Source organism: Opisthorchis viverrini (assembly GCF_000715545.1).
Source record: "Opisthorchis viverrini unplaced genomic scaffold opera_v5_106, whole genome shotgun sequence".
Lineage (NCBI taxonomy): Eukaryota > Metazoa > Platyhelminthes > Trematoda > Opisthorchiida > Opisthorchiidae > Opisthorchis > Opisthorchis viverrini.
In genome coordinates this window covers 632,099-637,293 of record NW_008751768.1, presented here as the reverse complement: position 1 = coordinate 637,293, position 5,195 = coordinate 632,099, and positions in this window count along the sequence as shown.

Sequence of the window (5,195 nt, the reverse complement as noted above, 5' to 3'; positions counted from 1 at the left end):
GGGGAAGGCAGCATCGCTGCTTCCATAAATATGGACATGCTGGTCGCCTGGGGGAAACACCTTACTGCCTTCACACTCCTGTCGCAGAGGACAGTACGACTTTACTCCCAGACCGCCTCGTACCACGATTACTCGTATTGCGGGGTCTCGATGCTCTTGGTCTGGCTGCTCCCCTTTGGTCTTCCTGGCATGGTTGCACCTTGTGGAAGGAAGTTCTAGCCAGTGTAGTCCGCGGGATCACTGCAGCACTCAAGCCCGACCACCACGTCAAGATGGCAGCTTTAGAGCAGCCAGCAGGATGAAAACACTGGGACGTGACGCCATATATTAAGGCAGTGGCTGAAAGTAAGTTAGGTTGTATCCTCCGGCTTGTCGTGCAGCATACTACCACTTTTTTCGGGCACTTTCTATATTGATTATCTGGCCCTCATAATTTAATTGTTGACTGATCGATCGTATCTATTCTACGTAGTGTAGAGGTCGTTCTCGTTAAATTCGTCACAGGTAGACCCGTCCAGCGTGTTTTGTCAACTTTTCACCCTATTTCTCTTTACTGCATCCCTCGCTTTTCTTGAGGTCGCCATGGGAAGCGGTCAATCCTGTCTGACTCGTGTTTTGAGGTGTAGCGCAGTGGTTGATCAAAAGTGTCCGTTTCCCGGTAGTGGCATATTACCAGTGTGACCGCCGATTCACACTTATTTTTATTCCACGCAACACACGCAGTTCTCTATTTTTTCATAGTCTTCTGCATGATCCTTGACGCCTCAATAAATGAAAGATCTTTTCCCGTATATTCACAGTACCTGTCTTGACCACAGTGCTGTATTTTGTTCACTCTAAACCTTATTATTCTCTATTCGCTAGTCTTTCTGACGAGCCCATCTCAACAGATTTGGCGCGCTCATGCCCATAGGCTCGTAGACACAGCACTGGATATTTCTGTGTCACGTCCTGCGTCCCGTCTGGATTGGGGCATCCCGGTGCCCGACCATCCGGATCAAGTGGTAAGTAATAAAGCCGTATTATCTTATTCACTTTCTATTGAACAGCTTGTGAGGATCTCAGTGTCCTGATGCTTCAACAGCAACTGGGACATCTCGCCATATGGTCATTTGTTAGTTCGTTTCAAAACACTAAACGCTTTATGCACCGTAATTTTATTTATTGTGGCCAGATCTGTCGTGTTGGGGGAAGTGGTATTCTTCTGTCTTCAGCTACTCTCATCAAACAACATACTGTTTGAAAGTCCAATTTGCTTTCTTCCAAACTTGGTGGAAAGCTCACTGCAAGAATTTTTCATGTGCGGAAGAGCATTCACGTGTTTAGGTAAACCACTTATCGGAGAAATCTTTTTGTTAACCCTTGGTATTATGAAATTGCGGTTGATTCGCCGGCTCAAGTAAGGCACTGTGTCCAGAACTCATCACAAACGATCGGCTTGAAGTTTTTGGTCACGTTGACTCCTTCAGAGGAACCGTGCGAATCACCGACATCATCTTCCTCGCTGTTAGAGGTGCAAATGTCAGTAGTTCACCGTCTGAAGTCCGAATTTTACCTAATCTAGACTTACTGCCTAAACTATCATTTTTCTGGTCGCAAGGGGAGGAACACGCACTACTGATTTTAGTGTTAAATCCATCCGGGTAATCCTGTTTACTGCAGCCAGTTAGCTAATGGTAAAAACAGTAACATTCGAGAAACAAGTCACCTTGAGTAGTGTACTGGCAGGAAATGCGCTCAGCATTAGTTACCAACGTCTTCCTGTGCAGCATGTTCACTGTTTGAATCTTTACTACCTCATTTATAGAAAATGCTTTTGTATGACACCAAGGTGTTGATCATTTTTCTTTTTAAACTAATTTTTTCTCACTGTTACGCATCAAATGTGCTTCAAGACTGTTCCTCGTTAACCGATAGCTTCGTACTTCATATTATTCCCCGTGCACCTTCAGAACTGCTATGATCGGTGTACTTCCTGGGTGCTATTTAAATTCTCTTCTCTGGGCGCATTTTGAAACCGGAATGTGCTCAGTTCAGTTCGACACCCCTGAACCATGTATGCATATTCGGTAGTTCGGGTTTCCGTAGCTTGTGGTCACTGGTTGCGGGACATCGCCCTGTTATGGAGTGGCAGTAAATTATCGATGTCAACGCTGTTGTTGCCATTTACGACAATGAACATCGCAAACGACAGGTACCGGTTAGTCGTTGGAGCTGATTGCCCAACTGGGTCATCATCCTTATGACTGACAGCAATGCACCGGCAATTTGTGCTTAACCGCTCAATCGAGTAGTTACTGAGTGGAGGCTTTAGCTTGACTAAGCCATGTCTGTCAGTGTCATTAAACATGGTTCTTCATTCTGATAGGATGTAGTTGTCAGTCCGATGAGTTACTAGCCAATACTTTTTCGTCCCGTTCCGCCTTTCAGTCATTTCTACTCAGTCCAGGGCTAGTGAGCTCTAAGAGATAGATGGTCTAATGGCATGCAGAGTGCCCGTTCTTACCTAGGAAACGTGATTGGCTTGTCCATAGCCGGACTGTACCTTGTCACTGCTAGTTCGGTGCTTCGAGGACACGGGTGGCAGAAAATCAGAAGCCTTCGAATGCCCTCGGAACGTATAGGTCACGTTGTTTTGTGCACAAAGCATTGTGAGTCGCACTTCCGCAGAAGACGCATTCCTACTGAAGGACAAACTGACGTCCTAATCGAAGGTTGGCGGAAGCTGCATTGGTCTTATTGATTCGTGTGGTGATCTATTCCACAGCCAGTCCACCAGAGCTGATCCAACTGACCGGGTAAGTTATTCTGTTCTGTGGACTGACCGATCTGCGTGCATGAGATTTGCTTTCGATCCCGCGCACTCCTGTGTTCGAACGTGAAGCAGAGTTCTCTTGGCTTAGGTGACCAAGGTGGTTTATGTCTCTGGACGGTCTAAACTAGGATGAACAATACTGTCCGTGTGCTCAATGTCTGTGGGCGAACGTCCTGGTAATATTTTCCCCTCCCAGCTGTCAGAGACAGACAGGTCAGTTCCAAGCAGTGTATCAAACAGTTTGTGGGAGGCTGTTGTTGTTTCGAACCATCGGACGTAGTACACTCAAACTAAGGCTTTTTTCGTATAATTCTGCGCGCCGCCTTATTTGGCGTGCAATGCCCTCATAAGTTATGAGAATTTATAAGGAACATCTTTGGTCGTCACACTGTCTCCGTCTCTGGCGGTCAACGGAGTCGACAGCGACTCTCAGTAAAGGACAAACGACTATTGCTGGCCTATTGAAAAGATGTCACTCTTCATACACTCATCTCAAGATGAAACGGTATGTGTACGATACAATACGTCCACGGCCAGGACGAAACCCAGCTTGAATCTCGCAGATTCGCCTACCTTCACTAATCGATTAACCCACGCAAAACACCTCATCCGAATGCTATGGCTACCAGACCTATTGCAGAACGGCTTTCGCATGATTTCCTTGTGCCCTTTTCAAATGTCTGAGCCACCACCAATTCACCGGTATTCTGTTCCCCCTCATTCTAGGGCTTCATTATCTCTGAAGGATGCTGGGTGCCTTGCTAAGTTGAAGGAGTTACATCTTGCGTTGAATGTTCGTTACTGGTGAAAGGATGGTATCAACGTTGCGCTAAGGTTTGTTGGATTCTTCCAGAGCTTGTGTTGTGGAGGTTGAATTTTGTTGTGTGCTCAAGGCGGCAATTGTGTGAGTGAACGACTCTCCTGAATTTTCCTCAACCGGTTTCTCTGACACTCATTTTCTTCTGATCAGTGGATAAAATCAGCAACCATTTTGTGTTGCCGCGGCGTTCTTCAGCTTATGTACCTTGGACGTCCATCCGTGCTCCCTGCTTTTGATGGATCGGCAATGAATGTGCGAAACTACTCACTTGGAGGTCCGTGGTGCAAACCCAACCTCTTTTTACGATTGCTGCTGTCTGGACTTGGGAAGCCTTGTATTATCTTGGCCCTCGTGCCTTCTGGTTGCTACATCAAAAAATTCGGCTGATGTTGGCATTTCCCTCATACCCACAGGGCTTCACAAAAATTCTATTTGTAAAGCTGAATCGTCTGCTTGAAGATCCAGGCTGCAGTTTGGCACACGAGGCAGTCGGTTAGTACGATTCCTGTCGGACGTTGTATCCTAACGTCTATCTGCTACCAACTCTGGTGATGTCCAGTACGGGAGTTGGGTTTCTCCACTCTTCTTTCGAAGTAACTTCTCCAGCGAAAAGCTGAGCGAGCTGAGTTATGAATAGAACCCTCTTAGCGGAAATCCCTCTCATGCGAGTCGGATAGCAGAAATGACAACTCTGAGTTACCTATGAGCTGTGCGCACACATTCTCAAGGTGTTCTTTGGCGACTTCAACCCCCTGTTGTTTATCGTATGGGTCCTGTACGTATGTGTTGTGTGAATCTGGATGGTACCTTCTGTATGTTGTCTGAAGATTGATTCCTGGACCCCTTTGCAGCTGTTATAGTCATTATTCACTCCTTCTGGTATCTTGCCCCGACCAAAAGCTGCCACCTCGACGTGCTGGTCGGGCTTCAGTGCTGCAATGATCCCGCGGACTACACTGGCTAGAACTTCCTTCCACAAGGTGCAACCATGCCAGGAAGGCCAAAGGGGAGCAGCCAGACCAAGAGCATCGAGACTCCGCAATACGAGTAATCGTGGTACGAGGCGGTCTGGGAGTAAAGTCGTACTGTCCTCTGCGACAGGAGTGTGAAGGCAGTAAGGTGTTTCCCCCAGGCGACCAGCATATCCATATTTATGGAAGCAGCAATGCTGCCTTCCCCCGAGGAAGGACGGGTTAGAAAAGGTCGGCCCCAAAAACCGCACACTCCGATCGCCCAACGGTTGATCGTGACCGCCGGCGCATTATCCGATACGGCCGAAATACTTTTAAAACCAAAGAGCCCGGTGCTGCTCAAAAGGCACCTGCTCATCAAGAATGAGACAGTAATGCCTTATTCCCTGCGCCCTCGGGTTAGGCCAACCCCCTGCAGCCGAGCAGGTCAGACTATTGAGTCATCAGCTCCGGGCAGGGTCCCCAAAGAAAATCCTACATTCTCCCACTGCCTCGTGGGTCAGACTTTTGAATCAGAGGCTAGCTTCAGGGTGCCCGAACAAAACCCCACGCTCTCTCACTGCCTCGTGGGTCAGACTTTTGAGTCAGA